The 25,667-nt window shown below is 41.1% G+C and overlaps 1 long non-coding RNA gene across 2 annotated transcripts in view; it reads right to left on the bottom strand.

Moving 5' to 3' along the window:
• LOC105482106 (uncharacterized) overlaps positions 1–25,667 on the bottom strand; it is a 180,882-nt gene that overhangs the window by 127,271 nt on the left and 27,944 nt on the right. For both annotated transcript variants that reach the window (XR_011607169.1, XR_987389.2), the window contains exon 2: positions 1,302–1,506. This is a non-coding gene — a long non-coding RNA (uncharacterized lncRNA). The remainder of the gene's footprint in view (positions 1–1,301; positions 1,507–25,667) is intronic.

Raw genomic sequence — 25,667 nt, 5'->3', positions numbered from 1 at the left:
GGCCCTTCTTTATCCTCCCTTGCATCATCAATTTTTTTTTCATTTTCTACTAGAACAGTTTCATCAGCATACAAAATACCCCTATATTGCTATTTCTCTCATCTTAAAAAAAAACAAAAACAGCTTCTTATGATTCTCACTTCCCTCCCAGTGACTAATCTATTTCTTTGCTCCTCTTTGCAGCAAAATCCTTGCAAGAGTTACCCTCATTCACTGTTTTCAATTCCCCTTTTAGCATTCTCTCCTAAACTCACTCCAGTAAATCCTTTGGCCACACCAATCCACTGAAACTGTTCATATCAAAGTCACCAACAACTTCAGCATTATTAAATCAATTCTCTGTCCTCTAAATTGACCCTACAGTGAACTCCGACCCGGTTGATAACACCCTTCTCATTCATACATTTTCTTTACTTGGTTTTCAGGATATCACCCTCTCCTGAATTTCTTTCTGCTCCACTGGCCACCCTTCTCAGGCTCCCTTGCCGATCCTTTCCCTTTACCTATACCTGTTCCTGACAGAAGGTCAGAGTTCCATCCTTGGTCCTCTTCACCTCTCTACCAGCTCTCATCATGTGTGATCTACAGTCTTAGGGCTTTAAATAACATCTATATTCCAATAGATTCCAAGTTTACATTCCCATTCCGGACTTCTTTCCAACTAGTATTCCACTAGCACACTAGTATATCCAGTCTTCACGTGGATGTCTACAGATGTGTAAAAATTAGCATGTCCGAAATTAACCCCTTATTTTCGCTTCCACATCTGTACCTCCCAGAGTCTTCTTCAGCTCTGGAAACATCAATTCTGTCCTTTCATTTATTCAGGCCAAAGACCTTGGAGTCATCCTGGACTCCATTCTCTCACATCTTCCATCCAAACCCGGGAAATACTGTATCTTCCAGCTTCAAAAAGTATTTCCAGAATCTGGCTACAGGTCATAGCACCTACAGCTGTTCTGTATTTGCAATTGCAATGCCCTGTCTACATGTAGCACTTTCAATCTCCGATTCTCATGTCTACCTTTTTAAATTTTTCTATAACTCTTACCTCTTTCTAACATGCTATATAATTTACCTATTTTATATCTCATGCTTAACATCTGACTCCTGCATTCCCATGCTGCCTGCACGTAAACACCATCAGTGCAGGGGTCTTTGTTTTGTGTACTGACCTATTACAAAAGCATAACACAGTGTCCGGCACAGGGTAAGCAAGCAAACAGCAAATCTCCGCTGAATGCAATAATAATTATTAAACCATTTCAGTTCCCCTTACAGTAACACATTTAGACACAAACCTGACATACAGAGCTATACATAGCATCCATTTCTTCAGAGACCCCAGCAACCCAGCAAGGACGGATTAGGCAGTCAACGTCATTGTCTGACTAGTGGGTCTAAGAATGTCTCCGCAGCAGTCTCTGTCTTCCAAGGGGCATAGATCCTCCTCCTGGTAAGGATGGCTTCTTGATCAATCAATCCACTGAGCAACTGCACTATTCACTATGGGAAGACAGGAGAAGTTAACACAAGGTCCCTGCCCAAAAGGCAACACTTAGCCACATAAAACAATAAGCAGACAGTACCAGGCAGTATATCATCAAGTGCTAAATTGGGTGTTATTGACTCTAAGTGCTGTTAGAGTTCAGAGAGGGGAGAAATCAATGAGTAATGTAGCCGTGGAGAGCTCTGGGCCATCACTCCCCAAGTTTCTTGAGGGCAGGGACTGTGCCATCTTTTTCTTTTCATTTATTTTTCTTTTTTCCTTGCCTCTCTTCTTCTTCTTCCTTTCCATAGATCCAGTAGAGTAATGCACCCAAAAGAGATATTTAAGAACTGCTCTCTTTACATTTTTCCCTAACTTCTTTCATAAAGGATTTGAAGTAGCTTAAAGGGATATAAAATAAATAAATGAACACACTTTAAACAAAGGTGGCAAGGAAAAAAGCAAAACAAGGGTAGAGACAGAAAATGGAGCTAGGAATGAGGAAAACAGTATAAAATACAAGCCAGAAAAGACCATGCCTTCACAAGTGATGAACCACACATTTGGCTCTAAGCTTTTGAATGGACTATTTGAAAAGAAAAACCTGATTAATTATGCAATTCGTACTCTCTGTATGACAAAAACAGACCAATCGTTTGGCAGATACAAAACTATTCCAGACACTTATGCCTTCCATGAACTTCTCCCCAGGGTCCCCATAAGGCAGACACGTTGGGATGTAATGAGAAACACCCGGGAGGAGACTTGGAGAGCAGACTCAGCCCTGAGTTTCATGGGTCTGTTAGTTCCACACACACTCTCCACCGTCTGGGACTACTCCTATTTTGTTAATCTTGGGGGTTATGGGACAACCGCACCATTTAACTGCAGCGTGAATCTATAAATTTACAAGGTATGAGAGAGCAGGACAAATTTAGGAGGGAAACTGCTCCTAAAACATTATAGGATATAAACAAATACTCGGCATGCACACACACACACACACACACACACACACACACACACACAGAGAGATGAAGCTAGAAAGAATCTTGCCATCTACTGCATATGCCACATTTCTCAGGTAAATAATCTTATCTCCTGAACATGCCACATTTCATATGTAAATAATCTTAACATATCCTGAACACATTTCCCATGTAAACCTTACCATCTCCTGAGCATGCCACATTTCATATGTAAACAATGTTAACATATCCTGAACATACGTTTCCCATGTAAATAATCTTACCATCTCCTGAACATGCCACATTTCATATGTAAATAATCTTAACATATCCTGAACATGTTTCCCATGTAAATAATCTTAACATATCGCGAACATGTTTCCCACATAAATAATCTTACCATCTTCTGAACATGCCACATTTCATATGTAAATAATCTTACCATCCCCTGAACATGCCATATTTCATATGTAAATAATCTTACTGTCTCCTGCACATACCACATTTCCCATATAAATAATCTTACCATCCCCTGAACATGCCACATTTCATATGTAACATTATAGCGATGTCTGTATTTCATTATTTCTCTTGCTAGATTTTAAGTTCATCCATACCAAGTACAAAATGGCATTTTGTGGATCTTTGTAGCTCTCATAGTGCCCAACACCGGATCTTGCTCTAAATGTTTTTTCACTCTATAAATATTTATTGAATGCCTACTAGCTGCTAGACACTCTTACGGCAATCAACAAAACATTTGAATTTTTACCCTTAATGGAATTTACAATCAGGACAGAGATGGATATGAGACAGACAATGTCTGGAATAAACAAGTAAATTATGTAACACATAAGAAGGTAAAACTTACTGTGGAAAAAATGAAATACAGTGTAAGAGGGATGTGAAATGTGTGTGTGTGGGGGGGATGGGTGTGTGTGGGTGTGTGGGTGTGTCTGTGTGTGTAGTGCAGGTGGTAGTATTAACCATGATAGTCAGTATAGATTTCATTGAGAAGTTGAGATGTAAACAAAGAGTTAAAGATGGTAAGGGAGTTAACCAAGCAGATATCTAGGGAAAGAATATTTTAGGCAGAGGAAATAACTCAGGCTTCAAGACAAGATATATATACATTCATTGAACATTCCCTAGCCCCCAAATAATTGTGATTTATTGGGACTAGTGTTAGAGATGACAGTATAGAAAGAAGTACAAGGACTAAAAAATGTGGAATAATAAACATTTCTACATTCTTAGTAAAACAATGAGTTGTTCAAAATGTGGAGCTGTATATTTTCAATGAAGAATAATATTGACTGTGATGCCCAGCTTGGAAGGAAAAGCTCTTAGTCAGAATAGGCTAGGCGAGGCTGCAGTAATAAACAAATCCAGAAATCTCAGTAGCTTCGTGTGAAGAGAAATATTTCTTCTTCATGCAAAGCAGATGCTTCCATCTCTCCAGGACAGCTCCCTTTAAATACTGGCTCAGGGACCCAGGCTCTTTCCATCTGTGGCTCTCTGATCTTGATATAGGTGCTTCCATAATAAAGCAGAACATCAGAAGAGAGAATACGTAGAAAACTTAACACTGTTCCTTTATCCTTTGGCCCAAAGTGACTCATGTCACTTATACTAAAGTTCATTGGCCAGAACTAGTCACATGTCTCAATCTAGCTGCAAGAGATGCTGAGAAATGCAGTATTTCTATGTACTCAGGAAAAGGAATGAAACTTAGGAAGAGGGTAAGTCAGACTACATTTGAGTTTGTGGAACTGCCAGACAGGTGAACACTGATTTAGGTCCCATTCTGAAATAAGTCTATATTATGATTGAAATTCTCAGGCGGTGGGTAAACCCTGTCAAGATTATAATCAATAATATCTGGAGGGCTTTGTTTTATTCTTTAGATCTTAAAATGTTAATAAAATGATTAGAGAATGATTTAACCCATATTTTCCAATAAGATAGAGGCATACATTACCCTACCCCACTATTTATCTAATAAAATTAGATAAAACAAAGTACATATCTCCCACAGAAGATATCTCTATGTTCTGAAGTTGCAAATGTTCTGAAATAGATTTTAAATTGTTTATATCTAAGGAGTCACAAAATTTTTTTTAGCATCCAGGTGCAGTGGCTCACGCCTGTAATCCCAGCACTTTGGGAAGCTGAGGCAGGAGGATTGTTTGAGCCCAGGAGTTCAAGACCAGCCTGGACAATATAGTGAGACCCCATTTCTACAAAAAAAGAAAAAATAAAATTTTTATCAATATACACTGGAATGAAAAATCTCTAACGTGTAAAACTTTTTCTCCTTCTTATTCTTCTAATGTTTCTGTGACCTGTCTGTTGTTGTCTTACATTGGTCTGAGCCTCTATATTTCATTTTTTTCAGATCCCTTTTTGCTAATTTCAGATATTTCTCAGCCTCTGTTCTTAATTGCTCAATGTTTGGATATTAAAAAATCAGGCCAGGCGCGATGGCTCATGCCTTTAATCCCAGCAGTTTGGGAGACCAAGGAGGCTGGATCACCTGAGATCAGGAGTTCGAGAACAGCCTGGCCAACATGGTGAAACCCCGTCTCTACTAAGAATGCAAAAATTAGCCAGGCATAGTAGTGGACATCTGCAATCACACCTACTCAGGAGACTGGTGTGGAAGAATCGCTTGAACCCAGGAGGCAGAGGCTGCTGTGAGCTGAGATCATGTTACTGCACTCCAGCCTTGGCAACAGGGTGAGACCCCACTTCAAGGGGGAAAAAAAATCAAGTAAAATTATGTATTTGGAATAGTTCTACAAAGATGCTTTCCACCTGTTTCATTTGTTTTGCGTATTAACCAATGGTGACTTTACATCCTGCTCATATGTTTTTCTACCTTTCCATATTTGTGCATCCTCTGTTTCTTCTGGTTCCTAATCATGAATAATGGTTTTAACCCTATACATCAGGGATAGAAAGAGCCTTATAAACTTGAATAGAAAGAAGTCTAGACTGGGAATCAGACTTGCCTTCTGAATAAAAGCATGATTTTGGACAAGGCATGGTGGCTCATGCCTGTAATCCCAGCACTGTGGAAGGGTGAAGTGGGTAAATCATCTGAGGTCAGAAGTTTGAGACCACCCTGACCAACATGGAGAGACCCCATCTCTACTAAAAGTACAAAATTTAGCCAGGCTTGGTGGCACGTGCCTGTGGTCCCAGCCACTTGGGAGGCTGAGCCAGGAGATTCGCTTGAACCTGGGAGGTGGAAGTTGCAGTGAGCAGAGATCTCCACTGCACCCCAGCCTGGGTGATGGAGTGAGACTCTGTCAAAAAAAGAAAAAAAAAAAAAACACCAAACAAACAAAAAAACACCATGATTTTGGTTTCTGGTAAAGTCCCTGACCCTTCTGCAGCTGTATCTTTTAAATACTCGGGAGTTTTATGTCGCAATGACTCTAAAACTCGGACAGACGGAGCACATTCAAGACTTTGTTTTCGAATAATCTAGCTTTGGAAATGCTGAAAGAGCTATGATAGTTCCAGCACAAGATTGACCTGGCTTCAGCTGCTGGAGAATAGGCTCAACCAGGGCAGCCGAGATGGAGACACATAAAAAGAAACAAAAGCAATGAGAAGATTTGGTTCATGTATGAGATGATAAGATAATTTCAGAAAGTAACTTAAATTTTCTCCATTCCTTTGAATCAGACTATGAAGGTTGTCTTTTCGAGTTCATTTTGATCAGTGTTTCTTACTTGAAAGTCATTCAGTTCATTGAAATTTTCTAATGAAATAAAGTAGGTTGAAAATTGTATCTTTTTGAGTTTCAAGAATTACTCTTAGAATTTCATGATACAGGCTGGGTGCGGTGGCTCAAGCCTGTAATCCCAGCACTTTGGGAGGCCGAGACGGGTGGATCACGAGGTCAGGAGATCGAGACCATCCTGGCTAACACGGCGAAACCCCATCTCTACTAAAAAAATACAAAAAACTAGCCGGGCGAGGTGGCGGGCGCCTGTAGTCCCAGCTACTCAGGAGGCTGAGGCAGGAGAATGGCGTAAACCCGGGAGGTGGAGCTTGCAGTGAGCTGAGATCCGGCCACTGCACCCCAGCCTGGGCAACAGAGCAAGACTCCGTCTCAAAAAAAAAAAAAAAAAAAAAAAAAAAAAAAAAAAAAAGAATTTCATGATACATCTTGAGTGTGTTTATGTTTAATCTCATTTTTTCTTGTTCTTTATTATAATTGCCAGATATTTTTCAGACATTTTTAAAATGGCTCTTGGATTTTTATTTCCAATTTCCAATACTTCTTCATTTTTCTAACTCATTAATTCCCATGCTACCACTATGATGTATAACTTCTTGTTTTTCTACTGATTTTTTTATTTTTTTTTCTATTCTCTTAATTCTTGGATTCTTAATTTTTTATTTTTACTCTTTCTTATTTTATAAAAGCAATTGAGATTCGAGTTTACTTTACTACTTGGCAATTCAAGGATACAATGATAGAAATCTACTTTTAAGAATTTATTATAGATTTTGTGACCTTGACTATGAATTATTTTTTGTAAACATGTCATGACTATTTGAAATAAGTGTATTTCCTCAGGTGACACATTTTGATACACAATATGTAAAATTAATCTTGCTTGTTGTATTTTTCAATCATTACTATCCCCATTTATTTGAGTCATTTTGATCTATTAAAAGACTGAGAGTGCTATGTTAAAGCTTCCCTTTCTCTGTGATGGCATTATTCATGTGTTCCAAAGTCATTTTAAAATTTTCAATACTATGATATTTACAACAGAAACATTAATGACTATTATATCTTTATCATGATGAACGATCTCATTAACCTAACTGCTTTCGTCTTGAATTCTCCTCTGCCTGTTATTAATAATGACTTTTTCTCATCTGTATTTACTTGATGTATCATTTTACATACTTTTGTTTTTAAATTTTATATGTAATTTTGTCATACATAAGATATGTATCTGTATATAAAACATATACATGAGATATAAGATATACATATACAAATATAAAGATATAAATAAGATATATATCTGTATATAACATATATACATGAGATATAAGATATACACATATAAACATATATAAAAGATATAAATAAGATATATCTGTATATTTTTTATATATATATAAGATATAGGTGGACTCTACAATTTCATGGGTTTGATTTTTCAATGTATCTAAGAATCCTTATATTTTGATGTATTTCCTCATCACTTTTTTATAAAAACTTTTTATTTTAAAAGTTTTAGATTTACAGAAAATTTGCAAAATACTGATTTCCTTTCCCCTCACCCTCATTTTCCATTAACAACATCTAACATTATTCTGTATCAGTTGTGTATTTGTCACAACTGAGCCGATATTGATATATTATTAGCAGCTAAAGTTAAACATTTTTTTTTCAGATTTATTTAGTTTTTACCTAATATCCATTTTCTATTCCAGTCCCCATTCAGGAACCACATCACGTTCAACTGTTCCATCTTCTTAGGCTCATCTTGGCTGTGACAGTGACCTTGATGATTCTGAGGAGTACTAGTCAGGTTTTTTGTACAGTGTGCCTCAAGAGGAATTTGTTTGATGTTTTTTCTTAAACTTAGATTATGGGTTTGAGGGAGGAAGACCACAGAAGGAAAATGCCATTCTCATCACATCACGTCAAGGGTGGGAACTACCACCATGACTCGTCACTGTTGATACTGACCTGGATCACCCGGCTGAGGTAGTGTTTCCCAAGTTTCTCCACTGTGAAGTTACTCTTTTGCTCCTCTTTCCATACTGCTCGCTTTGGAAATAAGTCTCTATGGGCAGCCTCCACTTAAAGATTGGGTAGATATGCTTTACCTCCTTGAGGGTGGAGCATCTACTCAGATTATTTGGAATTCTATGCCAGTGATTTGTCTATTCTTCTCCACTTATTTATTCAGTTATTTCTTTCTACCAGGATAAACTCATGGTTATTTATTTTATACTTTGGGCTAAATACAATACCATTTTACTTATGTTTTTGCTCTGGTTTTTGCAGTTTTGCCCATTTAGAGCTCTTTCAGTTGGCCCCGTGTCCCCCGACATCATCTTTCCACTGTTTTGTGTGTTAGTTTAGTACTTCCTTACTTTCTGGCATAAGATGCTACAGACTCATTTTGTATATTTCCTATCTCAGTCCTAAAGCCAACCATTTCTCCAAGGAGCTTTAGTTCTTTTAACTGAAGAATGGCGTTAGAACAGAACATCTGCACAATTGTTGCTAGTGGGGTGTCATTGCTTCTTGAACCTCTTAGCTGAAGGAGCAAGGAAATACATGTCATTTATTTATTTTTAATTTTTTCAATAATTCTGAAATAATTATAGAATCACAGGAAATCTTTTCAATGTTTATCTGGCTTGCTCCAATGGTGACAACTTCTACAACAGTATGACAACAAAACCCAGGAAATTTGTATTGGCACACTACTACTAACTAGACCACAAACCTTATTTAAATGTTACCCATTTTTGCATGCATTCACCTGTGCATGTGTGTGTGAGAAAGAGACACGGGGAGAGAGAGAGACATCTATGCAAACTGACCTCAAGTATAGATTTGTGAAACCACCACCACAATCAGGAAGCAGAACTGTCCCATCACCACAAAGGAACTCCTTTGTACCACCCTTGATAATCACATTCATACCTCCCAACTCCATCCTTATCCCTGGCAACCACTAACTGGTTCTTCATCTCTAGAGTTTTGTCAATTTGAGGATGTCATATGGAAGGAATCACATATTCTGTAACCTTTACAGATTGCCTTTTTCTTTCTTTCTTTTTTTTTTTTTTGCTAGGAATACCTTTAAGATTCATTCAAGTGATTGCAAATATCAATAGTTTGTTCCTTTTTATTGCTGAGTAGTATTCCACAGTATGGATGTACCAAACTTTGTTCACCCACTTACTCATTGAAGGACGTTTATATCATTTCCAGCTTTTTGGGTATTGCCAATAAAGCTGCTATGCACATTCATGTGCCACTTTTGTGCGAGCATAAGTCTTCACTTCTCTGGGATAAACGTCCAGGAGTGCAATTGCTGGGTTGTATTGTAAGCGCATGTTTAGTTTTATAAGCGACTCCTACACTATACTGCAGAGTGGCTGTAGCATTTTACATCCCCACTAGTTCCTCCTTTTCTGCATCCTTTACAGTATTTCATCATATCTTTTTTACTTTTTTTAACTCTAGCCATTCTAATAGGTATGTAGTGATATTTTGTGGCTTTAATTTGTATTTCCCTAGAGATTGATGATGTTGAACAGCTTTTCATGTGCCATCTGTATCTCTTCTTTAGTATTTGTGGTTTTTATGGTTGAGTTGTGAGTCTCCTTAGTATATTCTAGTCCACTGTAAGATGAGTGGTTTAGTAATATCCGCCCCCCACATCTGTAGCTTTTCTTTTCATCCCCTTCATAGGACATTTCACAGAGCGAAAGTTTCTAATGTGAAGAAGTCCAATTTATCAATTTTTTATGCATCATTCTTTTGGCATTTTATCTAAGAACTCTTTGTATCCAAGAATTATGATTGTATGCTTTACATGTAAATCCACTATTGCTAACAATTATTATGAAGACTAATATATTTTATCTTTCTTCTGTTATCTTGCTTTATACTTCATTGTATTTACTTCCTTTAAGTTCCTTTTACTTTTTTCTCCTCTTTTCTCCCTCCTATGATTTGGCTTATATACACTTTACATTTGGGCTATATAGTTGTAATGTTTAAAATAATTCAATGAATTTTCTTAATTATCAAGATTAATAATGAAACTAAAACTACTGACTTTGTTCTGTATAAAACTTAACCTGCTCTGATTTTTTCTCTCCCCACTAAATTATTATTCATATTTTGCATCTTATTTTATAAGAATAGACTTTTTGACATTCATATATTTCACAGCTATAATGATAACAATTATATAATTCTATATTTACTTGGTTTTGTTGCTCATTGGTAATTCTATTGTAAAACTATCATTTTTAATCATTTCATTTATTATTCATTATTTCCTCAATTCATTGAATAATTTTAATTCATAAGAGATAAATTGTTGGTAACATTTCTGAACCACATCTAAAAATAACTTTTTGTGACTCTCACATATGAATGCTAACCCTTCAACATATGGGATTCTTAGGTCTCTGTTTTCTCTCTTGGTTTGCTCTTGGTTTTAATATTCTGCAGGCACTCTATGATATTCTGATATTTGGTGATGTGGAAGAGAAAACTGAGGATATGGAAAGAGTGTCAGATGAGAATTCTTAAGTAAGTGAGAGAACCAAGTGCCAAGAAATGAAAGGAAGCAAAGAGTTTCAAGAAGAAAAATTAAATCAATAATTAAATGTTGCCCCAAAGGTCAAGTAGGTTGATCATTGAGAAAAGTTATTGGATTTGCAATTAGAAAATAATTGTAACCTTTGAAAGAGCAATTTCAGGAAGACAGTGAAGGTAAGAGCCTGTTTCTCCGAGCTGGGAAGGGCCTTAGAGAATATGAAATCTAAAGTCTTCAACTTCCTGTCCAGAACATAACAGAATTGACATGTCCAAGGTCATAAAGTTAGTTAACGACACCAGTAATAGACACCAAGAATACAGAGTAATAGACTCTCCTGGATCAGTGCTCTTTTTATCTGTGACAATACCAGAAATGGAGAATAGAGGCAAAATGATCTTGTCGAGGGAAGGAAGTTGTGATGAAGAGTAGCTGAAAGGGGTAAGTACAGTAGATGTGGATCTTTGAAGGAAATGGGTGGGCAAAAATGAGAGAGATGGGGGTGAGGGAAGAGAGAGAGGAAAGAGAAAGAAAGGGAAAAATCTGGAAAGGTAAGCATGTCTTGCAGACGTTAGCTCAGAGGTACACACACACGAGTCTGAAAAGAGTCTACCAAAATGGACATGGCCTCACTCTGCCAGGGTCAAATGGAGTCTATCAATTGCTTTCCTGGAAAGCAGAAAAGGAACATGAAAACAGGCTGTACCTGGAAAAGGCTACTTTATACTTTAAATATGTGCCCTTACCTGTGGAAGCATTGGTAACACTGAAAAGTTTCAGCCAGTACTGAGCTGACTGTTTCTGATCTACGCACTGCATCCTCCACTGGATAAGACACACATTCTGAAAAGTCCTCTCCTGCCATCCAAACCAAGCAGTGCACCTAAACTGTGGATTGGACCACAGTGGGACATATGAAGAAAAAGGAGTGCTACTGAAGACTCAGAGTGAAAGTAGGGTCAGAACACAGAGAAGCAACTTTCAGTGAACAATATATTATACACATACACACACACACACACACACACACACTAGATGTAATGGAACACAGAGCTAAACTCACTTCCAGCTAGAGTAGGTAACTTAACTTAAGTGCTTGGCAATGTCTATTTCAACATTCTTTTTGATATTTTACTATTTAATTTTCTCATTTTACATCATACTTAATTTTATATGACACTTTAAGTCTCATGGAAAGTAGTAAAGCTTTAATCTCTTCCCCATCCCCACCCCAACACACCCACACCTGTAAAAGCAGAAGTTAGAAAGTATGTCGCAAGGGAGCTTGACTATTTCCATTGCAGGGCCCTTGACAGTGATGGATCTGGTGCTATCCTGCAGGCCACAGAGGGCCTGGGGTCGGTGATCTTCTCTGCTGACTTTCCAATCGCTCCAGCTTTGAGCAGCTCTAAGCCAGCTAGTAAGCAAACTGGGACTGCCATCCATTAACATTTTTCAGTCTTTTGCACTGTACTGTAATTTATCCCTGTCATTTCGACTCAGGCAGTGGTCTTTAGCTTATTTCTGAGATCTTATTACATTTTTTATTCATAGAGAAGTAAGATTTAGGTATCGAAGATCAATAGTAGCCTCCATCATGCTTACATTATTAATAAGAAAGACGTTGTATGAAGACAGACTGGTGTCTTGGATTTGCTCAGCAGCTGGGATCATTTCAGACAGGCCAGACACACTGCTGCATTTCACTCTGTTCTCTCCTTCAGGCCATGTGCTATCTTCACCCCTTCTGGGACTGTGGTCTCTGGGACTGGCACACCTTTTAACACCTTGGTTTGGTACAGCCAGACTCAAAGAGGGGAAGAAGTCTAATTATCAGAAGAAGTCCTGAGAAACAAGAAGTCTGTACTTTTTCTGGTGCCTTGGATTCCTGTTGTGGTACAGGCTGTCTTGGCTCAGTCAGAAACAACATTAACAGGAGTAACAACACTAGTTGAGCGCTTTTCCATGGACGAAGTTCTTTTTCATATATATTCAAGGTCAGGATTTCCTTTTCCAAACTTCAGTTGTTGTCTAGCACCAACAGCTATAGCTTGATAGCCATGCTTCTCTCATACCCTGAGTTATATTAATACATGAAGCACTCCAGTGTTCTGTCCAATCAAAGCAAAAGTTTATTATCCCTCTTCCTCCAGCACTTGCCAGAGGAAGGAAATGGAAACCTCAGAAGCTGAGAGCAGTCTGTGCTTCATGGGTAAGAAGGGTAAGGGTCAGGGACCATGTGACTTCTGTGTTCCCAAATTTGCTGTCAAGCAGCAGGACTGACTCCGTTATTGAGCCGTAATGACCTGACTGTACAGTTGAGGTAAATTTTTCAGAGTCGTTTACAATTCTCTCACTGGCCTGGGACCTAGACCAGGACAATGGACAACTTTCTCAGTCCTCCTGTTACATTATTTATGTGGCATTTGACACCAATGACCACATCCTTCTTGACACCAACTTCTAGCTTCTGAAATCCATTCTCTGTTGGATCTTCTTTCACTTCTCTAACCCACTCTTCTTTCTTGGTCTTGTTTTCACACATCTTCTCCACTGCTTAACAGTTGGCCTCTCCAATTTTCTATTCTTGGCCTTTTATAAAAATCAATCCAACATGCTCTTCCTATGCAATTTCATTCTTTCTTCAGTTTCCACTACTCCTATAGGGCATTGACTCCCAAAGCATTACTTTAAATAACTCAGACCAGTCTGGAGCTCCAGATGGAATATGTCACTCTACTTGACATTGTCACTGAGATCTCATAGTCATTTCAAACCTATTATGTCCAGAACAACTCAGATTTCTCCCTAAAACCTCTACTCTTCCCCGTTTCTAAATGATTGGCAGCACCCAGACACACTCTCTTCCACAATCCCCACTTTTAGTCTTTACCCTCTGATACGGTTTGGCCGTGTCCCCTCCCAAATCTCATCTTGAATTATAGCTCCCACAATTCTCACGTGTCATGGGAGGGACGCAGTGGGAGGTAATTTAATCATGGAAGTGGGTCTTTCCTGTGCTGTTCTTGTGATAGTGAATAAGTCTCATGAAATCTGATGGTTTTATAAGGGGGAACCCCTTTCGCTTGGTTCTCATTCTCTCTTGTCTGCCTTCATGTAAGATGTGCCTTTTACCTTCTGCCATGATTGTGAGGCCTCCCCAGCCACATGAAACTGTGAGTCCATTAAACTTCTTTTCCTTTATAAATTACCCATGCTCGGATATGTCTTTATCAGCAACATGAAAACAGACTAATACACTTTCCTTCTGTCATACTTGCACTGCTCTTTTCCAGGTTAACCCCCAGCTTTGTCTTGTCTGCCCTGCTTTAAGAGCCTCATACCTTATTTGTCTCCCTACTTTCCAACTGACCTTCCCAGAGTGATTGCACCAGAACACAAACAGGATCCTGGTATTGCCCACAGCTGGAACCCTTTAGTGGCTTCCTGATACTGTGAAGCAAAACTCAAATCCCCCATTTCAGTTTCAGGGCTCTCCCCAATTTCTGCAGATCTCCCCACCCCCACCCCATCAGCATCATATTTTAAGCTCCTGTCACACCAACCAGCTTGCAATATCCAAGCCTCCTTGATGTTTTGTGCCTTTAAGCCTTTATTTTTACTTTTCCTGCTTCCTTGGCTGACCCCATCCTCCAACTGGCCATCACTCCCTTCCTGTGCCTCCCTCTTGAATCTTTTCCTCATTACCTCACTCCCTCCAGGTGCAATAATATATTTCTCCTTTGTAAGCCCAGCATATCCTATGTAGGCCTCTGCCGTAGCACATTTTATTACACACTTTTGTTTATAGAATCACATCTTAATTTTCTTTGCATCCTTAGAAATAACGATGGTAATAATCGTAAACATTTATCAAATAGTATGTCCCAGGAGCTGTTTAAACCATTTTACAGGTATTAACTCAATCCTCACAGCAACCCTATGAGGTAGCCTGATTTTAAAGTTGAGGAAACTGAGGCACAAAGTGTTTGTATCACTTGGTGATATGTTATATCACTCAAGGTCACACAATCAGTAAATGGAAGAGACAGGCTTCGGACCCATTTGCCCTGACTCCAAAGCCTGTGATTTAAACCACTATATTTTACTACCAGTGCCAAGTCTATAGTAGGCACTTAGTGAGTGCTTACTGGATGAATTAATGGGAATAGATGCTTGGGAAAGGGAGAGCTAGATGTAAAACCCCGTAAAGGGGAAGCAAATCTATGGGCTGAGCAGGGTCAAATAATCCATCAGGACGATCAACCTAGGCTGGGCAATTGCAAGAATCAAAGTCTGTGGGTACATTTTTTTTTTTTTTTTTTTTTTAAGATGGAGTCTTACTCTGTCACCCAGGCTGGAATGCAATGGCACCATCTCGGCTCACTGCAACCTCCGCTTCCTGAGTTCAAGTGATTCTCCTACCCCAGCTCCCCGAGTGGCTGGGACTACAGGCACCGTTCACCACACCCAGCTACTTTTTGTATTTTTAGTACAGACAGGGTTTCGCCAGCATGTTGGACAGGCTGGTCTCGAACTCCTGACCTCAGGTTGTCCACCCGCCTCGGCCTCCCAACATGCTGGGATTAGAGACATGAGCTACTGTACCCAACCACTGTGGGCATATTCTAAGACCCAAGAAGTGATTGCCAGAAAAGTGTGGGGGTCCTGGAGCAAGGCCGCAACAGACCACATGACCTCATGGGGTCCCGAGCCACCAGGACAGAGGCTCCTTTGGAGATCTGGGACCTGCCTCTGACAGCCTCAGGGGCAAAGCCACCTGACCACATGCCTAAGCAGGGTAGCAAGCCACAGAAGAGACTGCCCCCTACCTGTGCACACCCTATTATGTAAGCTCAAGTTCTCTCCAGACTGTGAGCCCATGAGGGTAAGACGATTTCCTATGAGACTTTGAACTTTCAAGCCTGGCAGACAACACATGGTAGGTACCCATTAAATGTTTATCAAATGAATCAAAAGAAAGCCACAAAAAAAAATCCAAGACAGAGTCCAGCCACCCTGTTCTTCTCTTGCTTCCTTCACAAAACCTGTCACAAGGCTAGTCATATAGATGTTCAATAAATTATAATTCCTAAACATCATCCTTTTAGTGATTATCCCCCTCTTCCACCATAATCTATAATTAAGTTTCTATTCCTTTACTATCCCTTTCTCTCTAATTATGAACTCAGAGTCCAAAGAAACAGCAAGAATCCAGCAGCTTAGTGGTTACGAGAGGCCAACCTTGAGTAAGACCTTCTTGTCCCAGCATAAATGATCCTAACTTCTGGACCACTCTTTTCTCCTGTGTGGATATTGACAATAAAAATCATAGAGAAAACACAACTCCAGAATATCCTAATAGCAAAGATAATAGCAATTCCCATCTTGCATTGCCTATGTATTTTTTTTCTATCTCAACTCTTCTCATATCTAACCTTATTTTTTCCAAAAGTTCCTTACAGTTAGGTACCGAAATCTCTGTTGTTTGATCAATCTCCAAGGACTTATTAAACATAATCTATGTTCTTAGCATTGAGAAAAGTTGGATAGAAGAAACTTCAGACGTGAGTCCTGCTCACAACTTCACTTGCAGAGAATATTACTATTTCATGATTATAAAGACAAGAAAACAGGCTTTTAAAATTCAGTAACTGGTCCAAGGTCAAACAGCTAGCAGGAGCAGAATAGGAACTTGAATGCAGGTTTTACTAACTTAAATCCTGTCTGTGTTCTTAATGAAGCTACTCCACTGTAGTAACAATAGAATCCCAGTAGAAAGACTAGTTGAAATTACGGTAGTTAAGAAAGGCTTCCTGGAGGAAGTGGGGTCATGAGCTGGACTCTGGAGATCCTTGGGTTTGGGCTTGATAGAAAGGCAGGAGGAGGGCATTTCAAAGGGAGGATATCCCGTGAACAAATGCACAGACTTCTTCTCTTGCCTCCTCCAGAAAATCTATCATGGGGCTAGTCATATAGATGTTCAATAAATTACATTTCCTAAATCATCCTTTCAGTGATTATCTCCCTCTTCCACCATAATCTATAAGTTTCTATTCCTCTTACTGTCCCTTTCTGTCTTTCCAATTATGAACTCAGAGTCCAAAGAAATGGCAAGAATCCAACAGCTTAGAGCTGGCAAGAGGCCAACCTTGAGTAAGCCTTTCTTGTCCCATCACAACTGTGTACAGGGTGTAGGGGAAAATGAGGGGAGAGGAGTAAACTGTAAGCAAAGTTAGGACGGATGCAGATTGGCAGCCCAGGGAAAGACGGTCATTGCCAGGAATCTTCCTTCCTTCTGTGGCTGAGCTAGTGCAGCTCTCACCACTGTGTCTGCCTAGTCTGGACAGATGAAGCCTGGCACTTCCCCCACTTTCCCCCCACTCACTTCTCCCCTTCTGAATGCCGACCAATGAGCAGCCCAAACACGTTTCTCAAAGTCTAATTAGCATCAACAATAGTTCAAGCTAATCGCCATAATTAATGGAGAGACAAGGCTGTGACTGGAAAAATTATAAATGGGAATAATCGAATGCAGTTGAATCTGGAGCAGCCTCTATTCAGGAAAGCTGGAGGGGGAACAAGTCGACTCACCCTCTATTCCTTTCATTTTTCCTAACGGGCTCCCCACCACCCTGGCCCCCGACAGACAGCATGAATACAAGAAGAGACAGTCTCATCAAATCAGATTCCATCCATAAGGCAGGCAATGACCTCTCCCAGAGAATTACTGTTATTAGACTTAATTATATAATAATAGTTGCACAATGGCCTGGACCCCCTCCTCTTCTCTGACAACACCCTCACGCCTGCAGTGACAATATTGTTAGAATGGAACCATGTTTTCTCTCCCCCTACTTTTCTTTTTGTCCTTGATTTCCCCATATGTCTTTTCTCTTACCACCTATCTCTTCTTCAACATCCCTTTCTTCATCTTCCTTTTCTTTTCATCTCCTCATTCTCTATTTCTTTTAGTTTCTCTCTCCTTTCTCTTCATTTTCCTTTTCAACCTTTGCATTTCTTATGTAAAGACCAGGCAGATATCTGCACCAATCTTCTGCACCAATCTCCTCTCCAAAGGGCTTTTCTTGTCCCTGGTCCCCTTTTAGCATTTGTGCTTTAAAAAAAAAAAAAAAGTGATATGCCGTCCTCCTCTGTAAGGCTTTCTTTTCTTTGGGCACTACTTTAGCAGATCTCCTAATGTTCTTACTCTAACATGACATCTCTAAGTCTTCATGAAATGACCTTCCCTTCCTTCCTTTCCTCCCTTCCTCCCTCCCTTCCTTTCCTCCCTTCCTCCCTCCCTCTGTCCCTTCTACCTTCCCTCCCTTCCTTCTTTTCTTTCTTCCTGTTTTAACTTTCAACATTTACTGAATCCCTAAGGTATACCAGGCACATGTAAATATGAAAATGGAAGACCATGAAGCTAAATCAGGTCCTGCCAGATGATTAAGATAAGTGGTTCAGATACCCCAATGGGCTTTACACATTGAAGTCTTCTCATTTCCTAGGTAGAAATTGTCAACAAGTTAGACTACAATACTTCATTTTTCATTTGAAATCTTTCTAATATTCCCATTCTCTCCAGCCTCATGTCCACTAACCAATCCTGTCTCATCCACTCCAGACCTGTATTCTACCAACAGGTTCCTGGAGACTAGGGACCCAAATCCCAGCATTGACCCCACAGCCAGAGTGGCCAGCCAAGTTCTGAGAAATCCATAGGGTGGGACTTTGTGCTCAATGCAGGTGAGATGATTGATAGTTGTTGGGTTTTTTTTCTGCTCACTCTGAAGAAAATTCCAGAAAAGTGTCATTGTTATTATACAAAGCCAAATGGCATACTTTTAAATGCAGTCTATTCCAGTTTGCCCCCACAACAGTGACATGGATTATAATCTTCGTAATCTGGCCCCATCTCCAGACTCATACCCAGACATGCCCTGAGAATAATTCTATTAGGTGTGTAAGGGTAGCAATTGGTGGGACAGAAAGGAATCCAATCAAAAGAAACAAAGAAAAAAACCAGCCAGGGTGACACAGACTCTGTTTCAAAAAGGAAGGAAGGAAGGAAGGAAGGAAGGAAGGAAGGAAGGAAGGAAGGAGGGAAGGAAGGAAGGAGGGAAGGAAGGTGAAAGGAGAGAAGAGGGGAGGGGAGAAAGAAATCAAGAAGAGAGAAAGAGAGAGAGAGAAAGGGAAGGAAGGAAGGAGGGAGGGAAGGAAGGAAGGAGGGAGGGAAGGAGGGAAGGAAGGAAGGAAAGAGGGACAGAGAAAGGAAGAAATCAAGAAGAAAGAAAAAGAAGAGAAAGAGAGAGAAAAGAAAAGAAAAAGAAAAGGAAAGAAAAAAGAAAAGGAAGGAAGGAAGGAAGGAAGGAAGGAAGGAAGGAAGGGAGGAAGGAAGGGAGGGAGGGAGGGAGGGAGGGAGGGAGGGAGGGAGGGAGGGAGGCGAAAGGAGAGGAGAGGGGAGGGAAGAAAGAAATCAAGAAGAGAGAAAGGGAAGGAAGGAGGGAGCGAAGGAAGGAGGGAGGGAAGGAAGGAGGGAGGAAAGGAGGGAGGGAGGGAAGGAAGGAGGGAGGGAGGGAAGGAAGGAAGGAAGGAAAGAAGGACAGAGAAAGGAAGAAATCAAGAAGAAAGAAAAAGAAAGAAAGGAGAAAGAGAGAGAAAAGAAAAGAAAAAGAAAAGGAAAGAAAAAAGAAAAGGAAGGAAGGAAGGAAGGAAGGAAGAAAGGAAGGAAGGAAGGAAGGGAGGGAGGGAGGGAGGGAGGGAAAGAATCAGAGAGAGAGGGAGGCAGAGAGGGAGGGAGGGAGGGAGAGAGGGAGGGAGGGAAGGAAGGAAGGAAAGAATCAAAGATAAGGGGCCAAGTTTAACTCTTACGTAACTCTGTAACAAACAATGGAGGAAAAGAAGGAACAGAGAAAAAGAGGGGTAAAGTTTGGCCAATAAGAAGGTTAACCTACAAGACTGTGCTGGCACTTCATTAAGATGAGTAAATATTTGGAGTTTGGTGCTTTCATAGCAGAAAGGATGATTTATTTCCTCTTTCATTTATACATGCAACCCAGGGGTCAGCAAGACTTTTTGAATTCACATTACATACCGTTTTAGATATTTCAGCAATAATCTTCAAACAGCACACCTCTGCTCGCATGTATTTGTAAGAGGCAGAATAGAATTGTGCAAAAAGCACAGGAATTAGAATCCAAAGACCTGGCTTCAGGACATTACCAGTTAATGTGGCTCATGGATTATTCTGTAAAATGAAGGTTATAGTAAGGAAGATTAAAATAATATGTAAGATTATATTCATATTAATATCTAGATTTTGCCTGACCTTATGGGTTATGAGGATTGCATAATAAACTATGAACTAAAATGTTCCGAAAACTGTTAATTACTGGACCTGTCAGTAATCATGTTGGATCCCCTACAGAGCTCAGCCCTCCAGGCACTGGGCACATATAAAGTGCATAGTGAATAAGTGTGCACTGATTGATACCTGCTTCTCTCACATAATACAGAAAAGAGTCATTATGGATCAAGCAACTTTCTACTCTCATTAAGCTTACATCCCATAGAGAATGATGAAAAGGTCTGGATCCCCCCTAAAGTGTGGCCCTGAGAAAATCAGTGTAAAGTACAGCATGATAATTAGGGCTAGGCACACCTCTGCCTGCAGCAACCCCACACTGACCTAACTCATTCAGCTGAAATGTCCCCACTCCACATCAAGTCTTGTCCTATTTAATCTGCACCTTATTCATATAATGTCAAAGTTATTAGCCTGTTTTAAAAGTGAGGAGACTGAGTCTCAGTAAGATTAACTTGGCAAAGTCACAGAACTAATAACTGGCCAGGCCAACATCGTGTCTCCAGATGCCATGTTACCTCCACCGGAAAGCTGAGTTCGGTGGAGAGGGAAAGATGAAGAAAGGTCTCTAGCTAAGCAGAAAAACAGAAAGCTTGGAATCAGAGGCACAGGAGCTCCTGCTTTTGCCCCATGTCTCAGTTTACCTCCAGCTCTCTGAGGGCACACGCCTTCCTCTGCAGTGTTTGAAACTCCTGCACATTTTCTGGTATGTGCACTCCACAAAGGAAAGGTAGAGTCCTGTTCTTCTTTGCATTGACTTTGTGTCTGGCCTGAGGTGTGCTACGGCAGCACAGGGCCCTGGTCCGTAAGTGTGGCATTGAGAGAAATAAAGGTTATCTTGGCAATGAAGTGCGCTAAACAAGCTATGAAGAGGGGTGAAACTCCTCCCTTCCTTGAGGCCTGGAATGACACGTTGTCCTTGTGACGTGTGCTGGGAGGAGTGGAGTTCAGATGTGACTGTCTGTAACTTACACACACAGACCACACATTGCCACCTTTGGGAGCCAGGGGGCCGGTGACTCCTTCCTTGGTGCCCTCACTGCAGTCTGTTCTGCCCTCTCAGTTAAGGCTGACCCACCATACTGCTTATACACCTAACACTCCTACTGGTTGTAGCCCCATAGGTTGGGGGGTGCAACTTTTCCATTCCAGAGGCCACTCAATCTAATCTCCTGCTTCCAGGTGGGGTCAGGTGTCCATATACCTCCAGGCTGAAGAGTGCCTTCAAGGTACAGGGGCTGTTGAAAGTTGCCTAAGAGATCCTCTTGTCCCTAAGGTCCTCCCAGAGGTACCTGGCAGCCCCTTTTCATGGCCCATTCCTCTGGGAAAGGCGTTGCCTCTCCATTTACTTTAGAAGGGAAGAGAGTGGAAAACAGGAAGGCATTAAAAAGTGACTAAGCACCTGTTATACGCTATGCACTTGACTAGCTATTTTATGAAATCTCTTCAAATTCTCATAGCAACTCTGAGGTGGCTAGTGTTATGCTCATTCTACAGATGAGATAACAGAGGGCCACTGTGGTCCCAGGGTTAGTGAGAAGTAGAATCAGGACTGGACCAGCACCAGAGCTCCTGTTGTTTGTGTCATCCCTATTGACTCCCTCACACAGAGGAGGCCTGAGAGTGTGGGGGGACTGACAGCATGAGCTCCTGCTTCGTGACCTGGAAGTTGGAGGTCAGGACCCAGGAAGTGTGTGGCTCTGTCTTTCTGAGGGTCAGAGCTCTCTCAGGGCAAGGACATGGTGCCCAGGTCTCTGCTGACTGAGCACTGGTGAGTTATTCCATCTGGTTGAAAACTGCCCAATACTCATCCTGGAATATTCTCCTCTAAAAGCCCCCATTTGGCTCTAATTGTCTCTCAGAATTTAAAATTGTTGATACATATATATATGTTTTTTTTCCCTCCACTAGAAATAAACTGAGTTCCTGATGGGCATGAAATAGAGAATTGAGAAATGTTAAGTACTTTAAAATACACTATTTATTATGCCATGAATTGTATTTTGTTGCTGAGATTCTTCTGTCATTATGTGATTTTGGAGAGGGTTGGGTTCTTTTCACATGTGTGTGTGTGTGTGTGTGTGTGTTTTCTCCTCCTGTTCTCCGGGGAACTTGCAGTACTTAAAATTGTGTTGTATAATAGATAGTATAATCACTGTAAATTAAATGTGCCTCTGCCGAGTTGTGTTTTATGTTAATTCCATTGTGTGGTGGCAGCTGCTTGGGAAGGAAGCTATGGATTGGCAGGGATGTGGGTTTCCAGCTTAGCCAAGAACCCACAGCTACAGGTTCTGTGCTACAAGTGGTACATTATCCTAGGAATAAGCTAGTGCTTCAGAAGAAGGCATAGAGGTTAGGAATGGGATAGGTGCCATAATCTGGGCTGGGAAAGACTAACATCGATTCCCAGGACAATGGCCACAGAGATCTTTCCTAAAGGTCACAGAAAAAAAAAAAAAAAGGGTCAGGTAAGGATCTCGATCTAGTCAAGCCCAGACCCATGTCTTTAAAAGCAAAATGTCCCCCTTCGTGTGGGACACTACTGTCACCTACTTCCAGCTACCCTACAACAATTGGCAGTGAACTGTCAAGATCCAAAGGTCCTGTGAATTTGTTTAAGGAACTGTAAGAAATATGTAAAAACAGGGTCTCTGTCTGTTCAATAGCCTTGGAGGCTGAAGAGCTCTGGAGGGCAGCAAGGACAGCAGTGGCCGGGGAAAAACAAGCCCAGGGGACAAAGGAAGGTGCACTGCAAACATATTGGGGAAGGAGGAATGGGCCAGACCAGGTCTTAGCCAGCCAGGGACCCCAGATGAGGCCCAGCATGGTGGGTCACAGGATGCTAAAGACACCAGTGCAGAGAGGACATTCTGGAGGCCAGAAAGTCACCATTTTAAAAAAACTGAACTTCTATTTCCTAGCCACTGTGCTGGTAAGTCTTGTCCTATTTAATCTGCACCTTATTCATATAATGTCAAAATTATTAGCCTGTTTCAAAAGTGAGGAGACTGAGTCTCAGTAAGATTAACTTGGCAAAGTCACAGAACTAATAACTGGCCAGGCCAATATCGTGTCTGCAGATTCCACGTCACCTCCAGTGGAGAGCTGAGTTAGGTGGAGAGGGAAAGATGAAGTAAGGCCTCTAGCTAAGCAGAGAAGCAGAAAGCTCAGAGTCAGAGATTTGTGAGTACAGAAACAGCATGATGAAGTATGCATGCTAGAGAGACATGTATGATACATGAAAGTAGAAATGGTAGCAAAAGTAGAATTCTATGTAGAATGTGTATTAGTCAGCTTGGGCTGCCTTCAACAGACACCATAGCCTGGGGGGCTTAAACTATAGATGTTCATTTCTCACCATTTAGAAGGCATAGAGGTCCCAGATCAAGGGGCCAGCTATTCAGTTGCTGGTAAGGGCTTTCTTCCTAGCTTATAGATGGTCCCCTTCTCATTGGTTTCTCCACATGGTGGAGACAGAAAGTGAGAAAGAGAGAGAGAGGGCCAGGTGCAGTGGCTCACACCTATAATCCCAGCACCTTGGGAGGCAGAGGTGGGTAAATCACCTGAAGTCAGGAGTTTGGGACCAGCTGGCCAACATGTTGAAACCCCATTTCTACTAAAAATAAAAAATTAGCTGGGTGTGGTGGCGCACGCAGGCAATCCTAGCTAATCAGGAGGCTGAGGCAAGAGAAAAGAGAATTGCTTGAACCCAGTAGGCAGAGGCTGTAGTGAGCCGAGATTGTGCCACTGCATTTTAACCTGGTCAACAAAGTGAGACTCTGTATCAAAAAGAGAGAGAGAGAGAGAGAGAGAGAGAGAGAGAGAGAGAGAGAGAGAGAGAGAGATCTGGTGTCTCCTCCTAACAGGACACCAATCCTATCATATCAGAGCTCCATCCTTGTGACCTCATATAACCTTGATTACACTCATAAAGGCCCTGTCTCCAAACTCAGTCACACTGGGGGTTGCAGAATTCAACTTAGGAATTTGGAGGGACGCAAACGTTCAGTCCATAACAGTACAATTTTATTTTCATTGAAAATGTATATGATGCCAGGCACAGTGTCTCATGCCTGTAATCCCAGCATTTTGGGAGGCTAAGGCAGGAGGATTGCTTGAGCCCAGGTGTTCAAGACCAGCCTGGGCAACAAAGTGAGATCTCATCTCTACAAAAAATTTTTAAAAATTAGCCAGGCATGGTGGCACACACCTGTAGTCATGGTTACATGGGAAACTGAGGCAGGAGGATTGCTTGATCCTAGGAAGTGGAGGTGGCCGTGAGCCGTATTTGTACCACTGCACTCCAGCCTGGGTGATCTGTCTCAAAAAATGTGTATGTCTCTATATATTATATCTATTTGCCCTGGGAAGGATAGACAAAGCTACAAGCAGTTCTTATGTCCTCTTTGCTTATCGGTGTTATCTAACTCACCTGCAGTGAGTATATTTTAATGGTCGATTAAAGAACAAACTTGAAAATCAGCCCATTTGCCTCGGGCCCTGGTGCCTGGCAAAGGCTGTGTGTACAGTGGCTGTACTGAGTCCCATCTGCTCAGCTATGCCGGCTGACTCCAACACACTCCTGCTCGGAGGGGCGCCCAGAGGAGGATCCCTGCGACAGACTTACACCTTAACTCCATCCAATGCCTGCCTGCTCCCGTTAGTGGTCCCTTACCTTTTGGTATCCCTCCTTCCCTGTAGTTTTCAGACATTGATGCCACATTGAGACCAGGGGTGACTGCTTAAAGGGCGGGACTGAGAAAAGCAACAGGCTACCAAGCAATTGATATGCAAGAGACAGCCGCGGCAGCCTTTGTATCAGAGCCTCACAAAAGCAATTCTCTGCAGTTGATATAAAAAGGTGTCAGTTCTGGTTTAAGTACTGTATTACCAGTAAAGATTTATCTGCCTCAAAGCCGAGCCTCACGCCACCGAGGGAATAAAGAGCCCTTCTGCTTATCTGTTTCACAGAGCACAATATTTCTCCAGTTGTTTCTGCTTCCAAAAGGACTTTTTCTTTGCCTTTCCCAGTTGTCTCCAGCAATTTGCAAGCACAAATTACTCATGCCCAGTGATGATGGCAGATGCTCCTATCCACACCCCTGCCTCACCTGGTCTCTGGGGAGGCTGCACAAAGAGGGCAAAGGCAGTAAGAGGGTCTTTTAAACTGGAGGCAAGTGAGAATATCGAATTCTGATGTTGAAAAGCCAAAGGATATAAAGGGGCAAGAGAAACTCCTTTACCCTAAAAGGTTAAGAGATTGGCTGGTTTAGTGAGAAAAAAATCATTTAGAACTGTCTGGCCACCGCAATTAGTAGTATCTTTGTGAGATACCAGACCTGGCACAGAGGAGGATAAGGTCATATGCAGATTTGTCACTTGGAGGATCCTGGCTTCAGGTTGAAGAGGTGGAGACATCTACCATCCCCTGGCTATAGGACTGTCTTCCCAGTAGGGTCATCCCCACTCAAAGTTGCAAAATTATGAAATGCCAAGTCTGGAATTGTAGA

The sequence above is a fragment of the Macaca nemestrina genome, chromosome 8 (assembly GCF_043159975.1).
Source record: "Macaca nemestrina isolate mMacNem1 chromosome 8, mMacNem.hap1, whole genome shotgun sequence".
NCBI lineage: Eukaryota > Metazoa > Chordata > Mammalia > Primates > Cercopithecidae > Macaca > Macaca nemestrina.
The sequence above is the reverse complement of the archived record's forward strand: the minus strand, read 5'-3'. Positions and strand labels throughout refer to the sequence as shown.